Source organism: Lonchura striata, chromosome 13 (genome assembly GCF_050655825.1).
Source record: "Lonchura striata isolate lonStrDom1 chromosome 13, ASM5065582v1, whole genome shotgun sequence".
Lineage (NCBI taxonomy): Eukaryota > Metazoa > Chordata > Aves > Passeriformes > Estrildidae > Lonchura > Lonchura striata.
The window spans coordinates 10869479-10891106 of record NC_140715.1 but is presented as its reverse complement, the minus strand read 5'-3'; the positions used below and the strand labels follow the sequence as shown (position 1 = coordinate 10891106).

Below are 21628 nucleotides of genomic sequence, written 5' to 3'. Positions count from 1 at the left end.
TGTGATTCTTTGATTAATTTTGAAATTTTAGGAGTTATTTGGAAAAATCTAGGTAAGGTAGATCAGAATGAGAATCATTGCTGACAATGGGGCTGGATGGCAGCAGTGAACAGCTGAAGTGATGGCAGACAGTGAAACTGGTTTTAGTTGTGGTGACCTGGGACATCTGAATGGAAAACTGCTCTCTCTGGATGCTTGAGAGGGCAGCAAAAGGAACAAGACCCAAACCAGTGGCTGCTTCCCCGAGAGGTACTTGCAGGGATTGGTGATTCTGAGGAAAAGGGGAAAGGGTTGGCTGCAGCTCTCTCTGTGATCCCCAGATTAGCACATCAAATTTCTGCAGAGCAGAGCTGGAGGCTTTGGCGGCTCCTGCCTTGCACCCATTTGAGTTCTGTGGCAGGAAGCTCTCCCTGAGCCTTTGCAGCCTGACCCACTCCTCCCCAGAGCCAGAGCCATGCAGAAAGAAAGGGGGAGTGAAGTGGAAGCAGCTGCTAGGAGGTGAGAATAAAGGGAAATTGTCAGGATAATGGTGGTGGAATACAGTGGCCAGATCATAAACTAAAGGAAAATTATTCCAATGTCGAAAATTGACCAATGTGACATGGGGTGTATTGGCCACTTCTGATACACTCAGCATCACTCCAGACCCACAACAAAAGATGAGGGTTTTTTTCTGCACTGTTGTTTTGTTTTAAATGATTGTTAGTGATTGTTTGTGACAAAGAATAAAATAATTGAAGAGATGAAGGGGCAAATAAAGCAGGAAAATGAATATGGGATTAGGGGGATGCTGAATTTATAAATGTTCACACCAAAATTATTGAAAGAAAAAGGAGGATAGAACAGAAATTATTTTAAAATCTGAAGTCATCAAGGCAAAGCTTTCTGTTAATGAATGCAGAACACTTATTTTCAAACTTAGAATATATTTTTATTTATTTTGACATTGTTATTTCTTTCAGATCTTTGCTTGACTTTGTCAAGACACCCTGACTATGAACCAGGATGAGCTTGTCATCATCATGATTTTCTGCACTTCTGACTGAAAAAGGAAAGAAAGTGAGGACATGTGAAAGCGGAAGAGAGGATTACATTGATGTATCACTTATGACACCCCCTCCATCCTTGATATTTCCCTCTTGCCAGCAGGTTCGTCACTTCCCCCAGCTCAAATGGATGTGGAGCAGCTTGAGCAAAGCACAGCAGGGCTGCTCCTACCAACTCCTGAACGCTTCCAAGGTGGCTATAAAGAAACCAGATTAAAGCAGCATTAAAAGCTGTGCTACAAATCCTACCATATTAAGCAATACAGTTCTACTAGCTGTTTTGGGCTAACTGAACAGAAGGGGTACCTTGGAGTTGAACTACATGTTTCAACAGTATGTTGTTCTGAAAAGTGTTGTATATGTGCCGACATCCGCTGCTGGCATGTGTACAGACTGGAGCTTGCCAGCTCCTCCTAATCTGGAAAGAGGAGACATGCAGTGTTAAATACATGTGTCATCACTAGTCATTCCCTCCCTCCCCCCAAATTTTATCATTTGGTTGTGCAACACATTTGAACCAAGTCAGCCCATTTAGTTTAGATGAACTTAGGCCAAATAACTGTACTGGAGCTGACTTCAGAGGCTTGAGAGGAACTGCTGGTGTAGCTCTTCCATAAGTAAATGCAAACACTGTGTTATGCTCCTTATTCTACTCCTTAGACAAAAGCCTTTTGGTAGGGTTGCTGTTGGAAGGAGGGAGAGCCCCTGAGAAAAACTGCAGCTCATTGCATCACATGACTTTTGACTCCCATTGTATTAAACCTTATAGGCAAAACAGGGTCAGGTCTAAGCAGGGCTGACAAAGAGGACTCCAAGGAAACCCATGCTGCAAGGGGTGGTTTTGGTGACTCAGTAGGTGACACGGTTTTCCTGAGTCAGGATTGAATGAGTGTTCTTGCATGACGTTAGTGCACCCGAGCTTAGGATGTGTTTTAGATTGACAGCCAGTAAGGGTCCTGGGAGACTTTTGTACTCATATAGAGGGTGATTTTAATCTCCTGGCTGAAGTCCAGCTGTATGAATTGTGATTTCCCCCAGTATCTACTTTGTATGGTGTTAGTCATTGCCCTCTTTAAGGCTGTGACCATGGTGCCTACCACAGCCCGTAAGTACATGTGGAGCTGCACTTTTAGCTCATCAGGTGGAATGAACACCTGGCACCTACAGCATCAGCTGCACAGTATTTAGAAGGGGTCTCGGGGCTCCCTCCCTTCCCTCTGATGATGGCAATAGCACCAGTGGAGAGTGAGCTCTGTGGTTTAAACAAGCTTGAGTGCTGTCCCCAGGGGCTGGACACACTCCCTGGGGCTCTTGGGGTGACTGGAGCTGTCTTGTATGGCTCTGGGCTGCACCACCAGCACTTCACTGTCAATGGGGTGTGCTCAGGAGATACCCACAGCTCTCCTCTGTTTTTTTTTTTAATGGCTTTGCTGTTCTTTATATCATCCAATAAGTGGGCTGAAATCAGAAGCCCTGCATACAGCCAGGAATACCGAGTACACCTTGATGGACCTGGCCCTGGCTTTAGCTCTTGAGACCCTCAGTTTTAGACTGGATGTGAGCTTATTTTGTTAATTGAGTGGTGAATCTGTTCTGATCCAGAATGATGCAGTAGCATCAGATGGTGCCTTTCTGAAGGCTATGGAGATGTGGAAGGTGTGCAGTTGCCATAGGCGGTTTGTTAACAAAAAGAAGCTGTGAAAAGTTTTGATGATTAGAGAAGAAAGCACAGAAGCAGAGACTTTAGAAGGACAAGAAGAAAAAGTATGTAAAAATGTGATCCCCCATTTTAATGGCTAAACATGAATTATGTTATGAGATGCTTTCATCTTAGTATAGGTTAGCATTCCCCAGCTTTTTATATTTGTATATAAATATTTTTCTTGAAGTAAAGTCAGCCTAATTGAAAGTAAGAGCCATTCTATGTCGTTTATTTTAATACTCTAATATATTTCCCCTAGTTAATCATTGCTATTTCTAAATATAAATTTCCTTTCCTTTTCTTTCAAGTCACTTAAAATGAAAGGGCCTACTTTACTCTTTGACCTTCTCTAACAAGCAGACCCTTGAAATGCAGAAGTTCCAGAAAGCAAGCTGCAGGAACAACAGATGGATTTAGTAAATTACAGCCTGCAGATGAATTGTATGAGGAGTCAGTTTGGGATGGAGGCTTAAAATACACAGAAATTTTCTGTGCTGTAGCTTTTTTCTTGCTGTCAAACACTGCCTGGTAAATGCATAACTCATGTGATGTTAGCTTTCTGCACTGATTGATTTGTAAAAGCTATTCCATCCCAAATTGCCAGCTCTTTGGGTCTCAGCCTACAACCCTACTCAGCCAGAAGACTCTGTCCTCTAGGTATGTTTCACTATTTTGCATTTATTTTATTTGTTAAAGCTATTCTGACAGACTTCTTACCCTGATCAGCAGAGTCTAAAATCTGTTTGTGGTTTCCCAGGGATTTCATAGACAAATTATTAGTGCATGTGTATTTGCAGGACAGGTGACTCCTAAATGATAAAAATGTAGTTTATAATCAAAGTGCCTAGTTTGTAACAATAATCTTGGGCTAAGCATTTGCTTATCTCCTAATGTGTTAATCCTTCTCAGGATTAACAACTCATTTTTCAAAAGTGGTCTTGGCTCTGCAGACCTTGTTGACATAACTAAATCTTTGTGAGTTCATGAGGTGTGATTTTGTGCAAGGACTGCAGGAATGGAAGGTCACTTCAGTAGGTTTCCTCGATGTGATTTAGCTCTTGCTCTGGGGTGTGAAGCTCCATAATGCATGTGATGCAGAGCAGAAGCAGTAAGTTGTCATTGTGATCAAACACAAAGCTTCTGTGGGGAAGAATAAATTATTTGCATGGGTGTGATGAATGCTTGAAGGGAATTTGATAAGTGGCATGTTGAGCACTGGGAAAATTTCTGAATATGATCCACGTTGTTCTTTGCAGTGTCAGAAACTTAACATGGGCTGTCATCCCTAGCTCTGGTTATTGTGCAGTTTTATTAAAGGTCTTACAAAATGAATCTAAGATAGAATGGCCATCAATATGAGATCAGATAGGCTTAGGGGTTTTTGCATAAATAAGGATTTACTTCTATCTACTCCTGTATTCCTAGGATGGTCAATAATTTTCCCTTTGCACCAATTTCCTGTGATACGTTTGAGAGTGCAGTCCTTGAAGTCATTCGCATTTAAATCAGCGTGTGACAGACATCAGTGAGTCTCTGCATTGGGTTTTTTGCATGTAGCCTACACTTTTCAGTATGGGACTCCCAGGAATCCTGTCTGCTTGAGCTAAAATATAATTCCCTTTTGTAAAGAAAAGATGCATATCGTAATAACAATCTCATCAACACTTGGGAAGCTCATACAAAATACCTTTAGCGCTGCTTTCTGTTTGCCCTCTGAAAGCAGATAATGGTATCAGGGGCTGCAGTTCAGTACTGCCCTGGTTCCACAACAAACCCACTGGGCACTCTTCGGGGTGCAGCCCAGCTCCCATCCCCAGGCATGCCCTGACACCCTGCAAAGGAAATTCATGGTGTGGGGGGTGGCTGTCCACCCCATCCCGCCTGGAACAGCGGCAGCGCAGGGCTGGGTGTGTGCCCAGTGTGCCCAGGGACACGGGGGTTGGAGGGAGCATCTGCCCAGCCCTGCAGATCTGCCTCCAGGGAATCCTCCCATATTCGTGTGTCTGGAGTTGTAAATGCTCTGCTTGCAGAGCAGGTCTCAGTGCCTCAGCTCTTAATGTGCTGGTGGCATCCAGCAGCCAGGCTGCCAACGCTGCGTTCACAGTTGGTAGTGGTGTTACGAGACTGCAAAATTTTCCCACAGCTCACAGATCCAGGCAGGACTGCTTCCGTGAGCAATAGTGACACGATGCAAACTTGAACAATTCCAGCAGAACACCAACCCTCGCCTGTCTCTATGAACTTTTTCCAAGGCAAGGCACTATGAGTGAAGGTACAATATTTTTTCCTCTTCAGGAGGTCTGTCCCACAAAATATAGGTGCGTTGTAGGTTCCATGGCATTCCTTGGGCTTCTTGGGTGTAAAAGGGCTCCAGTGATGCGCAGTAACCCACACAACTTTTCTCTGGTGTGATTTGCTACCACTCTAAGGTTTGCATCTCCATAATACAAGCTGTTGACACAGAATATTGTTGAGCTGCACAGTCCTTCTCTTGAGCCACGCACAGCAAGGCTGGGTAACGGTTCAAGGGCTGAAATGTCCAGCTGGAGCTCTGCAGAGAACTGCTCAGGGAGGCAGAATGTAATTATCTACGTTGGAGTCTGGCCAGGTTTCCAAGGTTAACACCTTTCATCTTGACACCAAATCTTTAATGACCACATGTGGTAAAGACATTTGTTCAACATCTCATTTGGGAATGTGGCATTGTCACTGTGCCTCTGTTGTCTTGTATTGGTTTAAAGGAAAATTGGTCTCAAAGTCCTTCATGGACAACCAAATGTTTCCTCTGGAAATTCCTGTTTGAATATAACCAGGACCTACTGGTCTGATTTCTCGTTCCTCCAAATCATCTAGTCCTCTGTCCTCCTTACAAGCTAATAGAGAACACTGTAATTACCCTTATTTTCAGGCTGCCAAATAAAGTAATTAGATAAATGGGCATTATGATTTTGGAAAGATACATTAGAGAATGAAGGGGAGTGATGAGAGCATGTTCTCACAGAGCCAATTAAAACATTGCTGAGGAGATTCAGTGCTTCTTCCTGGCAATCCAAGCAGACAAAAGAGATTCACAGGGATTTACTCAGACAGAAGAATGGCAGAAAGGCTCCTTTCTGTTTCTAAGCGTATGACATATGGAAATTCGGCTGGGGAAATAACTTATGGGGTGACTTCTTTAAGCAGTACCCACCACTTAGAAATGGTGGAAGGATATGAAGCATCTTCCTTAAAGATATTTGTTGTGATATCTGAGATGGCCTAGCTGAAGCAAAAAACCTTAAGTTGCATTTACTTATTAATTAGTCTTGTTTAGACTTTGCAAAAGACTTCTCTTTATGATCATTAAAAATATTAAACTTTTCATGCCATTAATCTCTGTTTAACTGAAACTTTTGCTTAGAAAGAATTAAAAATATCTAGGCTATGAGGGTTTGAGGCACATTGAACAGAAGCACAAACAAAATGTGTTCATGGGGGTCAAGGAGATCTGGAACACCTCATATTATGCTAAATACAAACTCTAAGCTTGTAATTTTTAATGGCTTTGGAGAAATGCCTCTTCCTCAGTAGCAATTTTAATTGCTGAATAAAAAACTGGATCCCAGTTTTTGCTACCCTTACAAATAAACTACATGATCTTCTCCATGTGCCAAGGTGGTGCATAAGGCTTCAGTCTGAGTCTTGAGTTTTTCCTCTTGATTGCACATCCATGAAGCTCTTTATACCCACTGCTCTTTAGGTACTTTGCAGTGAAAAGTGTTCATTTCACATATTAGAAAAATGAGGCTTAGATATTGCTTGTACCAAATTAGAGAGGAACTAAAATTTTCTTATCCTCTCTTTCAATACTGATATTGGATCATACCACTGTAAAGCAAGGAAAAGTTGAACTTGTCCATTTCTAATGCCACAGGATTTCCTGAGCTCAGTGTGAACCTTCCTGGGTTCTGTACCAGGTATTTTTGTTCATATGAAGTAGTATTTGAAGTACAGTAAAATTCTAACCTGTGAACGGAAGCAATAATTCGACTTGAGCTAAATTCTCCCCTTCCAGAAGCCATTTTTTCCCAGATTATTGACATATATATATGTTTATCAGTAAAATTTGTGATCTTCAAAACAAATCAGTCCACTTTGTGCCTGGCATCTGACAAATTGGAAGGTGTATCTGCTCTAGTGAGCTCGTATGCTCACAGGTATTAATGCTGTGCCCTTTTGCTATGCCCTGTTTAACTACTCCTCTGGACTCAGTCTGGGGTGGTGACTCTCCTTAGGGGCTGTAAACCAGCAGGAGTTTCTTGCTTTCTTTTATAGAGACTGTGGCAGTTTTCATAGAAAGAAGTGTTGTAAGCCAAGACAGAGAAGAGGTTTGCAAAAGCTTTGGCTGTTTTCCCTTGAGGCGTGTACATCCCAGTTAGCCAAAGGAAGCTGCAGCAGCAGCTGTAAGCACTGTGTGCCTCACCTCTTGTTGTGCTGCTCCCTTGCTTAAAAGGAGCAAAAAGATTTCTGTGGTCTGAGAAGGTCCTGCCATGGATGTCAGTACTGTTCTGTCTTGGTGCATTTTTTAGCAATATGCCATATTCTTTAAGAAAATACTTTTCAATGTTAAATACAGAGGTGAAAAGAACAGAGACTGTAGCATCCAGACAATATTGATGATAGGTCACATACAAAGACTACCTGGGCTACCTGGACCCTCTAGAGAATACATCAAGATCAACTTGTTTATTACAATAGAAATATCTGCTGTAAAAGTTTTCTTTTCTTGTGGTTAAACAATGCCTCTGAATCCAGAAATATCTGGAAATCAGAATATCTGAATCCAGAAAAGGTTTGGGATGGGGCCCCTTCCAGCTTCCACCAGAACCTGGTTATGTGCTTTGTTTCTCATCTTTCTGTCAAGTGGCATTTCAGCATTCCAAAATATTGGTACATTTATGGTTTTCTCTAGAAGTAATAGTAAATTGAAGAATGTGCTCTTCTTCAACTGCTCTTCCTGCTGTAGCTCTGTCTGATCTCTTGAATGTGCTTTTGATGCCACGAATAGTTGTGAGGCAAACCTGGGACCACTCTTCCCAGGAAAGGAGAAAAATCTTACAAATCCTTTTTCTTTTAAGGTATTGGGAAGCACAGAGTTTCCACCCAGCTGTCACTCCTGATGCCACAAGCCTCTGGCAGTGGGAATGCCAAGTCCCATCCCATTCCCCTGCAGGTCTCTCCCTGCTGACCCAGCCCTGCCCCTCTTCCCCTCAGGGGAAGAAAATGTCTTGGGACATTTTGGGACATAAAATGTCTGTTTGCACTTTGCAGGCAACCTTTGTCTTAGCAGCTGAGGAGCCTCCTGCCAGGGCCTGAGAAGGTTAAATGCACAGAGTCAAATGTTTCTCGCTGGTTTTGGTGCTGTGGGGTTGGCAGGGCTGTGGGTGCTCACCGAGCACCGGCCCAGGAGCCGCCTGTCCCTGCAGTGCTGGCACAGGAGAGGCTCAGGGCCAGCTGTGTCCCTCCATCCTGCTGCAGGACCAGCTGAGCCAGCCTTTCCCCCTCCTCCTGCCCCTGCTGTGCTCAAGTTGGCCTTCTACAGCCAGCCTTTGGATCTCCGTGGGGCCATGCCCCTGCCTCGCTCCCAGCAGCCTCTGCCCAGGCCTGCACTGCTCCAGCATCCCAAATTTTATCCCCATCCATGTGAGAAGCTATAAAATCCTTGCTCCTCCAGTCCCAAGACTTGGCTTGCTCTCTATCTCATTAAAAAATCATAGTAAAAATTCTGGCTTTCATTACTCCAAAGAAAAGCTTGGAAAAAAGGTCCCTTTTGTCTGAACCAGATAGGAAGAGAATGCCTGAACATCTTTATCTATTTTGGGGCTCTTTTTGAATCTCATGATTTTTTAAAAATCAAACCTCTCTATTATTTCATTTTATGAGCAGTCTGACTAATGACTTTCGTAAACTTGTGTTGGCAGAACTAACAACTGCTTAAATAAAATGAGTAATTGTTTTCATTCACCAGTTGCAAGAGCAATTATAGTTTCAGTGTTCTGCCCCCAAATGGGGGCCAAATTCTCCAGTCATGGATTATTTATATTACCTGTCTCCCTGTTTACACTCTCCAGACCACTGATGGCTCTATTCAGTGTCCAGGCCACTTCTTGTAAAATCCGGTTGCTTCAGATTTGAGTAATCCAGGTAACTGCTCCTCCGTTTGATTTCAAGCATGAAATAAGTTACAATGAATTAATGTAGCTTGATTTGTTCATTTGGTGCTAAGTGGCTACTAAAATGTTAAGATGTTAAATGTTAAGAGACCTTTGCATAATTTTCTGACATGTAAACTTCAAGGGAAAAAACCTCATTGAATCATAGAATGGTTTGGGTGGGAAGGGACCATTAAAGATTGTTTTGTTCCAAACCCCAGCTAAGGGCAAGGACAGCACAGCAAACCTCAGGTTTCCCTGATCAAGCACAGCCGGTGAAAGAGCCAGAAATAGTTCAGCTTGAAAGGGTTAAAGAATAGACTAATCTGTCACGTGCCTGTTGGACATGAGCTGTGGGACAGCTGCTCTGGGAATGGAGCTGGTGATCCCTGGTACCCCGGGCAGGGCTGAAGGATGAGTCTCATTGTCTGGGATGCTGTCGTAGTGCTGTGGTTGGAAATCATACCAGGATGGAACAGCTCAGCAGGGATTCAAGTCCTCTCTCCTCCAAAGGTCCACTTGTGGTCACGTACACGGCCTGGAGCACAGGGAGTGTCCAACCCACGGGAGCAGTGGGAGAGATGTGTAGGAATGATGGAGTCATATTGCTGTAGGCACCTCCGTCCCTGAATCTTTATTGCTTTTTGTGCCACTTCACTGCAACATGGAAAAGGCACAGAAATTATCTACTTTGGCTCTATCTTAGTGCTGAAATTGAGCCAAAAGCCCAAGAAAAGACAGCTTTACTAGATTCTGCAGTATTCTGGGCATGGATTGAAAGTTTGTAATGTTCCCTTGTCTTTCTAGTGGAAAGAAATAAAACTGATACCTTGAAAATCACTGAAGTCTAAATAGTGATTTTCTCATCTAATCCAAATTTCATAGCTTTATCCTGTTTCTGCTATTGCAAACTCCATTTCTGTGGATGACACCCTGAAAGCCACATTCCTAACCCCCTGGTCTGCTTCTTGTCCACAAAACAGCTGGAATTGATAGCAAGTAATTCATGGAGAGAGGGGAAAAACAAATCAAAGTGAGAGTGGTAACCTTAACAGTCGCCTTTGTACTTGGCAGATCTAAAAACACTTCCCAAAGTGAAGGTGCCTAATTTTAAATCCTTCAGCCACCCAATGTGCTTGTTAAGAGGAGGGAGTGGAAGCATTTGTTTGTAACAGAGCTATTAAATATAGGATTTGTGTCTTATAAAGTGGCAGTGTTGCTTTTGCAGGCTGATTAGAAATGGTGAATAGATTTGGGTCCCATGGCCCTTGGAATCAATGCAAAACTCACCCCACTTCAGTAGGAGATAGATAGAGAAAATTGTTCCTATTTCCTATTTCCTAATCCCCTGTGAGTGTCATAGAAATGTTGTCTTGAATTACACAAACATTGTAGGCAGGTTTTGGATGTTCTGGAAGCAATCTTTAATGCTAATGTGTAGTAAAGCGATACTAGAGGTATGAATCTCCAAGAATTTAATTTTAAACAGTGTATCTGAAAGCAATGCAATTCTATTGCAACATCACTCCTGCTTTGCATATATATATATATTTCTCTTTTCCAAGGCTCTCAATATGATTTATGAGCAGCAATTAACTCAACCTTTTTACAGCGTGTGACAGGTGTTGCTGGGCCCATTTATGAACCAGGCAAGCTGAGGCACAGAGGTGTCAAGTGTAGTTTGGCAGCAATAGTATTGCAAAATGAAGACCAGAACCCAAGAATCCTGAATCACAGCCCCTATTCTATGAGCTCTCCATTTATTGCTAGGAGAGAAGATCATTAAAATCCACTGGGCTTGTCTGGCAGACTTTATAAACTTATGCATGCTTTTAAATGCAGTGGGGGTTATCGTTATTAAATGATGAATGTAGGAGGGTTTTTACATAATGCTGAAGAAACACATTAAACCATGATGGAATGAGAATCAATATAGGTCATAAAAAATAAGCATTCTGCTGAAATGGATTTCACCTGTCATTCAGCAATGTTTATATACTGTGCTTGGTTTATGCTGCTGTACTATGTAACAGAAAATATTTTTTTCCAATGTAAATGACAGGTGGTTTTTAGAATATTGTACTTTAGTGCTCACAGACCTTGGGCTTCCTTCCCCTGCTTAGCAGGACTGAGACTCTATCACAGCCTGCAGCACTGGGGGAGGTGTGGGCTCTCTATATTTTATGCTTACAAGATAGTCTGGTGTTTCAAATCCCTCTTGGAATAGTGACCTCAGTGCTCTCACTGGCAACCTCACAGGATGGTATAATGCTCCTGACTGGGGAAAAGGTGCTCCAGTCAAGATAAAATTTTCCTCTCCTTAGCTGAGACCACAGACTTGCAGTGTCCCTTGGGGACAGTGCTCATCCTCAGATGCATCACCACTGAGGCAGAGCTGGAATTAGAGATTAATATCTGCTTCCAGTCGTGGTCCTCAGAGATCTGCAAAGCTCTAGACCAATAGAAGAGGGGCACTTCAGCTGAAACCTGGTTATAGCACATGTTTTGGAATAGAAAAAGGGGCTCTGAGCCTCTATTTTTCAGCTCTATGTGCAAAAGAAGAAATTTATAATGTATCTTGCAGCTCCTCCTGCAAGTACATTCATATTAGTAATACACTAAGAATTCCAGAAGTTCTACCATGCTAACTTGGGTGGGATAGAAACATGCGAAAACTTGATAAATGCAGCATGGGGATTTGCCATGTGCTTAACTCTTGGAAAGGGAAATGCTTTATTCATATCTGAAATTAAAAGCTGGAAAGTAGTGGAAATAGGACCTTTTTTTTTGTGTTGTATGGAGGTTTCTGCCGTATGGTAGATAATTTAATCAGGGGATTTTTTTTGTAATGAAAAAGAAAAGTAGAATACAGATGTGGGTAATTGAATATAGAAGATCTTGTTTCTGGTTTTAGTGTAAATGCATTTATTATTTGTAAACCTGACTAATTTGTAAAATCACACAGCAAAAAGTGGACACACATTCAGAATTATCCAAACCCCTTATGAGTGTGAGCAGTACTTCATGAGCTGGTGTCAAAATGTTCCCCAATAATGGTCTGGGCTACCAATACATTTATTATTGTCACTGAATAAATCTTCTATATTTTTATTTTCACATACAACTATATTAAACTTGGGGCAGTATTTCACCCTTTGCAGATAAGTACTAACAGAGAATCAGGTAAGCAGTCAATATTGCTGAAAATAATGCCAAAAATATAAAACCCATTCCCAAAATCTAAGCCAAAGGCAAAACCAGTGGCCTTCTAAGACCCTGGAAGCCAACAAAAACTTCTCAGCCCATGAGGCTGGATGGGCTGATGATCCTTATGCTGCTCTGGACTCTTGATTCAACCCCAAATCCTGTGAAATGGGAAGGCAATCCCTGCCTATTGTTTGTTTGTTATGTTGGTTGTTTTTTTTTTCTCTAGCTGAAGGTGCAAAGCAAAATAGGTCTGTGGTCCCACTCCCATTACAGACTGTGAGAGTTTGCTTACACTGAAGTCACTGACAAAACCCTCAATAGCTTTAATGGGGGCAAGAACAGGCTCACTGTGATTTAATCTAAAGTGTTCAGCTCAAGGCAGAAAGACGGGGGCTCTTTGAAAATGACAACTTGTGGGTTTTGGAGATGTCATTAACATATTTGTCATGGGGGAAAGAGGGTAAATAAGGAACTTGAAAAGAAAGACAGATATTAATTACGCTTCAGACAACATTGTTGTGTGCTGATGACATGCTGCAGCTCTCCAGACAACTGTAATTTGCAAGGGAACCCAACAAGTAGGAGACTTTACAACAAGCCAAGCAATTAGTTCTTCCTGAGTTGCAAGAGTGACATCATGTGTGCAAAACATGCCTTCGCCTTCAGCTAACAACACATACTCATTTATTCTTCCTGCAGGGTCACTGTTGGCTGTGAAGGCCATTAAATCATTGCTCTGATGGATGCGTTAACTTTAGAGCTGAGTGAATAAGGGTCCCTGAAGTGCAGATAAAGGAACACGTGTCCAAAGCTCCAACTATCAACAAACATCTAATTTTATGTTCTATAGCTGGCTTACAAAATTATTGTATTCTTTAAATACCTTAAGTAATTCTCCACGGTCTTGAAAATTTGTCCCTGTTGTAGGGTCTAACCTGATAAATGAGTGGGTTTTCTTTATTTGGTTTTGTTTGTTAATTTTTGCTTTTGGTTTCTTGGTGTGGGTTTTTTTTTGTGTGGCTGAAATTTGTCAAGACACTGTTGGACAAGCTGAGGCTTGCTTTTATGAGCTCTTTGTATACAGATCTGAGAGGGAAAAAAAAAGCAAGGATTTTATTTGACTAGGAAATTGATTTGAAGTTAAATACTTAAACAGCAATGTTCATATATATCTGGGTATAGATTTCCAGAGTGTGTACTTGGTTTCGTAAATTGCATCACTTAGTGTTTTGCACTGCATGAGTTTATTGAAGAGACAATAAAGATCTATCTGATACTCAATGAGGAGTAAATTATGGCATTGATCTGGAGAGACAATTACATTTATTCTTTAATCAGATACATAGTCCCACTGGAGCCACATTCTACTTACCTGCAGTAAATTAAGCTCCTGCTTAAGAGCTTTATAAAATCAAAATCAAAAAAAACCTAACTCGTGAAGGTATTTCAGATCTTCTGTCTGTTAGAAGTGTAATGCAAATTGTCATGTAGGTTTTTTTTCCCCCTCTGGATTAATGAAAAAGAAGAATGAGTTGTGAACAAACTTGACTTTAGAGATCCACTTTAGTGTGTGAAAAGCTGTTTTATCTTTTGAAGAAAGCTGTTGCTACAAATGCAAAATGAACATTTTACCACTACATTTTTTTTCTAAGCATAGCAGTGGGCACAGAGATTTGGCAGAGCAGGGGCACAGCCAGCCTGGCACAGAGAGCTGAGGAGCTTTGCACCAAACCAGAGCGGGTTTCTCTCACTGGGGTGAGGCTCTGGACAGGGCTCTGCACATCCTCGTTGCCTCTCCCCAGCCTGAGAGTGTTTGCCCAGTGTTGGTGGCTTTCAGTACATCTTTATCTGTCCCAGATTTGCCTTTTCCCAATGAAGCAGAAGGGAAAGCTGCTCTTTTCAGCAGTAGCCCAGCCAGACCCACGACCCCCTGTGCTGCACTCTTCTGTGGAAGCCCAGGCCAGTGATTTCAGCACAGCAGGGTATTTGGATCTGACCACCCACCCCAAGCTTTCAGCAAATAATCTATATGGTTCTTTTGTTTGTTTCCACACATGTTTACATAGTCCCTAGAAGTTTCTAAGATTAGAACCTGAGGAAAACAGAAACCTGTTCTCCAAAGCCAGCAGGATGTTTTAATAGGAACTGTTATTGCTATTATTAAGAACAGTAATAATCTTATTTAACCAAAGGCAGGGATGAATCTTGCTGGACTGTGCCTGGATGTGTGCCATGTCTTTATATCCTTGCAAAGCTGTGGCCAACAACTATCCCAGAGAAATGGTAAAGCTGATGATGGCTGTTCTGTAACAAGTAATACAAAAGGGAACTGTGCAGCCTTTTAGTGCCTGAGACACGACAGTTTCCTGGTATTTCTTCTATTTGGGACAGTTCATCCAAGAAGAGGGAGGCAGATCATGTACAGCACTCAACTGAGTTTTCTGCAGTAAAGTTCCTGTTTTGGTCACAGCACTGCAGGCAGGCAGACATCTGAGAAGGTGACAGTAAAAGTGCCAAGCAGAGCTGAAAGGGAGGAAGAGAATTCTGACTTCTGTGAAAAAGTCTGAGCCCTGCTCCTCAGCTACAACTGCAGGGACTTTCCTCCTAACTGAACCCTGAGGATCCCTTCATGCGAGCCTGTTCAGTTAACTCCTTTATCTGTAGCTGCCAGCATGGCCACAGATGTGATAGGGGAAGCCACTGGTTTTAGTGGTGTCGTCAAAAGAAGAGTGAGGCATGTGTGCATGATCTTTTTTGGCTACAAGCTCTGCACAGCCTGAAGAATTGAACCTCCCACAGAGGCAGAGCCTGCCTGCTTTGTGGGCCATTCTGGTTGAATTATTCCTCTGGCAATGCACCCCCTGAGCTAAACTTAAATAATATGAAGCTGGTGACAGGCTGGTTTAGGTTTTAAGTGCATGTTTTTGATTAATTTGCTGTATTTCAAGAGGAAAAAAAATGTGTAAACTTGGTCTTTATTAAATACTACACTGCTTTTCATGTGTTGTTGAACTACAAAAATCATATGCCTTCTTTGCCTGCCTAATGTACATTTTCACATATGGGAGAGGCAGAATTGGGATGCTCCACATTTAAATAAATACTTAGCAAAAGGGTGTGGGGAAAACTGAGGTTCTGTAAGGATTACGGAGAAGATTTCAATGTAATAAAAAAAAGAGGCACAAAATGCAACTAGTAAAATCCATACATTCTTGTGCTATGTTCACTTGGCCATACTGACACATGGTGTATAGAAGAGCTGAAATTCTCTCTTCTCACATTCATATGTGCCTGTGTGCCCATGTTCATGTCCACCAAGCTCCCACATAGCATATAAGAGAGAACCTATTTAGTGGTTTTAATGAAACTACAATTTCATAGCTCTAATAATCCACAGCTAGGAAAATACATGCTTTCTTCCTTCATCTTTAGATTTATTTGAGAGATTTTTGTTTTGTGGTTTTACTGGGTGACTTTTCCAATGAAATGATTTAAAATAATTTAATTTCTTCGAAGACTATAGTGGTTACCATAGAAATACGTTAGCTGCAAAACAAGGAATAATTAGTTTATACATTCCTTTGTGTCCCCTAATTTCTTCCATTCAGGATTTTTAAGCATATAATTATAGGGATTATTCAGCTTCGTGATCTTTTCCCCCCATCTATAAATTCATTTAAAGACAAAACTCTGATGTCTGTAGAGCATAAATAATAATGATTATATGTGGTAATAGTCCAACCCGTTTGTCCACATAGCAGAAACAATGTGTTTTCTGTCAGAGGCTGCAATTCTGACTAGTGGCTACTTAGTGCTTCCAGTGTGGCATCTCCAGTTATCTGTCTTATCCCCTATGGCTACAAAACCAGTGACCCTTAGGAGTTAGAAATGGGACTTTTGAGAGCCCTGCAGGACACTTCCTTGTGCTGTTCAAGTTCTGGACAGTTCTTGTCAAGTTAGACAAGAAAGGCATCAGCAAGCTCCAGAAATGTCTCAGGCTGGGTGACAGTTGAGCAAGGACAGGAGTATTGCAACACTGGAGCTGTTATTTTACACCTCTGCCCTGGCTGGATCTGCCGAGCAGGCAAAGTTCTGCCTCTGTGGAAGGGCTGAAACTTGTAGGACTTCTCCAACAACACTTGTGATGGATCCGGCTTTTTGCAAAATGGCAGTTTTTCCTGAACACAGGGAAGGGTGTTGGAGCCCTTCAGAGTAGTTCAGAAGTTAAATCACTTTTCAGCTATTGTCCCTTGGAGAGAGGTTCTTTCTTAAAGCTCCAAGATGAGCAAACTGGAATAAGAAAGAATCTTATCCTCCACTTGTTCCCTTTCTCCAGTCCAATCTGTCTGGAACTCTTCCACACAAGGGAAAAGCATCAGGAGCAGGATTTATGCACAGCCTTTTGTTGCCCACAGCCTGCTGCTTGGGAGCCAGGATGCTGCTTATGGAGGTGGTGGCTGTGGCCTTATGCTCCTAAAATCCTGAACCTGGAGAGAGGTAAGGTCCTATGCTTCTGGAATCCCAAACCATGTCCTAACTCTGAATTCTTCTTTGGAGAAGAGAGGAATACCACCACTACTTTGTTCTAGTAAATCTATTCCAGTGATTCTCAGTGATCAAGCCTTTAAGGAAAAACAACAATCAGTGTCATGTGGCTTTCAATGACTCTGGTCCAAGCCAGGATAAAATCATGGAATGATTTGTATTGGAGAGGACCTCAAAGCCCATCTCATCCCAGCCCCCTGCCATGGGCAGGGACACCCACCCCAGACTGGCTGGTCTCAGCCCCACCCAGCTGTGCTTGAGCGCCTCCAGGGATGGGGCAGCAACAGTTTCCCTGGACAGGGTGCTGGTCCCGGTGATTCCATCGCACCCGGCAATCCCATCCCTCCTGATGTTCCCATCACTCCCGCTGTTCCATCACTCCCAGTATTTTATCATTCCCACTGTTCCATCATTTCCGCTGTTCCATCATTCCCGCTGTTCCATCGTTCCTGGTGTTCCATCACTCCCGCTGTTCCATCATTCCCTCTGTTCCATCATTCCCACTGTTCCATCATTCCCTCTGTTCCATCACTCCCGCTGTTCCATCATTCCCGCTGTTCCATCATTCCCTCTGTTCCATCATTCCCACTGTTCCATCACTCCCGGTGTTCCATCATTCCCTCTGTTCCATCATTCCCGGTGTTCCATCACTCCCGCTGTTCCATCATTCCCGGTGTTCCATCGTTTCCGGTGTTCCATCACTCCCACTGTTCCATCGTTCCCGGTGTTCCATCACTCCCGCTGTTCCATCGTTCCTGCTGTTCCATTGTTCCTGGTGTTCCATCATTCCCGCTGTTCCATCATTCCCGCTGTTCCATCATTCCCGGTGTTCCATCATTCCCGCTGTTCCATTGTTCCCGGTGTTCTATCATTCCCATTGTTCCATCATTCCTGTTGTTCCACCACTCCCGTTGTTCCATCATTCCCGCTGTTCCATCATTCCCGCTGTTCCATCACTCCCGTTGTTCCATCATTCCCGGTGTTCCCATCACTCCCGCTGTTCCATCATTCCCGTTGTTCCATCATTCCCGCTGTTCCATCATTCCCGCTGTTCCACCACTCCCGTTGTTCCATCATTCCCGGTGTTCCCATCGTTCCCGTTGTTCCATCATTCCCGGTGTTCCATCGTTCCCGCTGTTCCATTGTTCCCGGTGTTCTATCATTCCCATTGTTCCATCATTCCTGTTGTTCCACCACTCCCGTTGTTCCATCATTCCCGCTGTTCCATCATTCCCGCTGTTCCATCACTCCCGTTGTTCCATCATTCCCGGTGTTCCCATCACTCCCGCTGTTCCATCATTCCCGTTGTTCCATCATTCCCGCTGTTCCATCATTCCCGCTGTTCCACCACTCCCGTTGTTCCATCATTCCCGGTGTTCCCATCGTTCCCGTTGTTCCATCATTCCCGGTGTTCCATCGTTCCCGGTGTTCCCGTCCCTCCGGCCCGGCCGGACTCGCGCTCTCCCCCGGGGCTCGGCCGCTCCCGGCAGCGCCCCCTGGCGGCCTGGGGTGGGCGCTGCAGCCGCCGCGCTCAGTGCGCTCCGGGGCCGCTCCGGGGCCGCGCCTCCCTCGGGGCGCTCCGCCGCCTTTCCCTTGGATCGCTCCCGCCGCCTTTCCCTTGGAGCGCTCCCGCCGCCTCTGCCCTTCGGAGCGCTCCGCCGCCTTTCCCTCGGAGCGCTCCCGCCGCCTTTCCCCCCGGAGCGCTTCCCCCTCCTCTCCCCTCGGATCTCTCCCGCTGTCTCTCCCCTCGGATCTCTCCCGCTGTCTCTCCCCTCGGATCTCTCCCGCTGTCTCTCCCCTCGGATCTCTCCCGCTGTCTCTCCCCTCGGATCTTTCCCGTGTCTCTCCCCTCGGATCTTTCCCGTGTCTCTCCCCTCGGATCTTTCCCGTGTCTCTCCCCTCGGATCTCTCCCGCTGTCTCTCCCCTCGGATCTTTCCCGTGTCTCTCCCCTCGGATCTTTCCCGTGTCTCTCCCCTCGGATCTTTCCCGTGTCTCTCCCCTCGGATCTTTCCCGTGTCTCTCCCCTCGGATCTTTCCCGTGTCTCTCCCCTCGGAGCGCTCCCGCCGCTCCTCACGGCCGCGCCCGCGGATTGCACTTCCCGCAACACGGGCGACTTGCTGGGGAGGGCTCCAGCGGCTGCTCAGAGTGACCACTAGTCTAGTTTGTTCATCTTGAACCTTTAAAGAAAGAACATCTCTGCCAAGAGGCAATAGCTGCAAAGTGATTTAACCTCTGAGTTAGGGAGCCATCCCTGCTCAAGGGGTAAAGCTCAAATCCCTGATTCGGATGCTGCTTTCAGCAAGTTCTGATCTTGTACAAATCTAATTCACACTCTGATATTCAGAACACAATTTCTAGTTTTTTTTTTTTTTTTTAAATGTTTTCATAGATGAACTGTACGCTTTGGTTTATTGAAATATAAAATTAATTTCCTAATGCAAGGATGACTTTTGGTAATAGAACATAATATCCGGGAATGGACACTCAGGGTAGAGCATTCCACTTAATGCAATACTTGCACAATTAGGGGTTGCTTACCTTAAGAATTATTCGGAGGAGTAATAAGAAAAGAGCAAGAAAATTCTAGTTAATAACCTGGGCAAAACAATTATCCTTCTAAGAGTCTTTATTGAATCATGTATGCAAAGCAGAGGAGTTTTTCATAACAGATGCATTTAATCTTGATGCAATAATGGTTTTAACCCCACAATGTCTCGCAATTCAGAGTTTAGACTAGTTCTGATGTGCTTGAATAGAGCCTCTGGGATCACAAACAAGACTCTACTGTTGTGGAAGCCCCTCAAAGTCTTGTTATTTTCTAGCACTAACCATAATAATGAATGCCTGGAAGACCATTTATATAATGGCTCAATGGTTAGTTTTCATAACTGCCTGCAACAGGCCGTTGGAAGATCTCCCAGTGTTTACTGAAATAAATGTTGGGGTGAGGCCATGGTGTTTGTGTCGTAGATGTAAACTCTGGAACAAGGAGAACAACCTCATGGCATGCCCTGCTGTGGAGTTTCACCCTTCCAGGCTGAGGGCAGCACCTGGCAGCTCTCGCTGCTCTCTGGTTGCCATTCAGACTGACACCGTTTGTACTGGGCTCCTGCTGGCCCTGGTGGTCATGTCGTGGAGCACACCAAAAGCTCAGGTCTGTGGAGCTGCATCAAACAGGGATACCAAGAAAAGACTCTCCTAAAAACCAGGGTGTTGATCTTTACCTCATTGCATCCCATGATGTGGTCAGGTATAAGAAGAGCACTGGATCGTACAGCTGGCAAAGCATTAGTGGGTCACCAAGACAATTTCCCTCCTTCACAAAGGATGATTCTCCTTGCTGAATATTTGCTAGGCTTTATTGTGCTGGCTTTTGAATTCTCCAGTGAAAAAGTTTCTACAAATTGCCCTTTTACCCCCAAAGTACTTAATATTCTAATTTTCTTCTTTGATTTTCTTTCCTCATATTGAGCCTAAATTTCTCTTTATTAAGTTTTCTGTAATTGCTCTCAGATATCCATCCTATCCCATCCCACCTGCTTCCCCCCCACTCCACATGAAGCAGATGCTTCTGGACCATTTCCTTTGGTCAAAGATATACATATGTAATTCCTCTAATCTTCCCTCTACCACCTGTTCCCTCAGGGTCTTCATTATTTTCCTAGCCCTGCTCTGAACAGCTTCCCATTTATAAACATTATTTTATGAGGGGTTCTGAGTGGCTCATTCTGCCATCATTCTCTCCCCTTCCCAAATCCACACAATACATGGAGCTTGATTTTTGGGTACAGACCTGGCTGATCCCACTCTCTTAGCTAAGGGAAGTTTCACAACCACAGAGTTCCTTGTCCCACCATGTAACCAGATGCTCTGCAAGCAGGAGTATGGCACATCAAATGCTTCTTGCAGTTAAATATCTACCAGAATAAAGTATTGATGGCAAGCATGACTGATGAAGAAAGAAGACAGTTCTTTCTGATGACTTAAAAATCCTTTTCCAAGGACTTCTCTGGTGTCTGATATCTATCTTTCCTTGCCTGGCTTTTTTTACAAGCAGGAATGGACATTGAGACACAGTTGTAAGTTTTATAACTTGCTTTTTAAATCACAATTAGTGTCTGTCAATATTATCTACTGAGTGCTTGCAGTGTCTGTCTCCTGGGATTCCTGCTACCATGGTATTTCTTGTGACAGTGATGGAATGTGATGCTTTTTGTGGTGACAGGACAAGGGGAAATGCCTTCAAATGAGATACAATAAGTGTAGATTGGATCTTAGGAAGAAATTCTTCTGTGTGAGAGCAGTGAGGCTCTGGCAGTGAGGCTTCCCAGAGAAGCTGTGTCTGCTTCACCCCAGGAAGTGTTCAAGGCCAGGCTGGCCAGGGTTTGGAGCAACCTGGGATAGTGCAAGGTGTCCCTGCCCATGGCAAGGGGCTGGCCTGAGATGGGCTTTAAGGTTTCTTCCAGTGTAAACCATTCTGTGACTCTGTGATTTCTGACTTCTTGTTGTATATGACCTGTGTTGCTGTTCTAACGACTTTTATGTTTATCTAGAAAATAAGCAGTTAAAGTCTGCAAGTGGAGTTAGTTTTGGGTAAGAATATTTTGAGACTTGACTTAACTTCTTTGACACAACATTCAGATTTCATTCTCTAATGGACAAGTTTGGAGAAATATATGTTTAGGAGTCTTTTTATGATAAAAGTTGTGTATATGTAGAACAAACCCCAACTTCTAAAACACTAAGTACTAGTAGTGAAATATAATGACCACCAAGTATTTAATTTCTTGAAATAGACCCCAAGAGAGATATATTTCAGTTTTTTGTCAATTGAACATCTTTTAAAGAAGTTGATCTTTACAAGAACAAAAGAAAAAGCTTGAACAGTAAGTCCACATGAAATGATTGTGTAAGTAAATATCCCCAATTAAGGGA

The 21628-nt window shown here is 43.5% G+C and overlaps 1 long non-coding RNA gene across 1 annotated transcript in view; it reads left to right on the top strand.

The window, feature by feature from the left end:
• The first annotated feature begins 2337 nt into the window (after window positions 1-2337).
• Window positions 2338-21628, top strand: part of LOC110481067 (uncharacterized) — a 33664-nt gene continuing 14373 nt past the window's right edge. The window contains exon 1 of the long non-coding RNA XR_002467198.3: window positions 2338-3405. This is a non-coding gene — a long non-coding RNA (uncharacterized LOC110481067). The remainder of the gene's footprint in view (window positions 3406-21628) is intronic.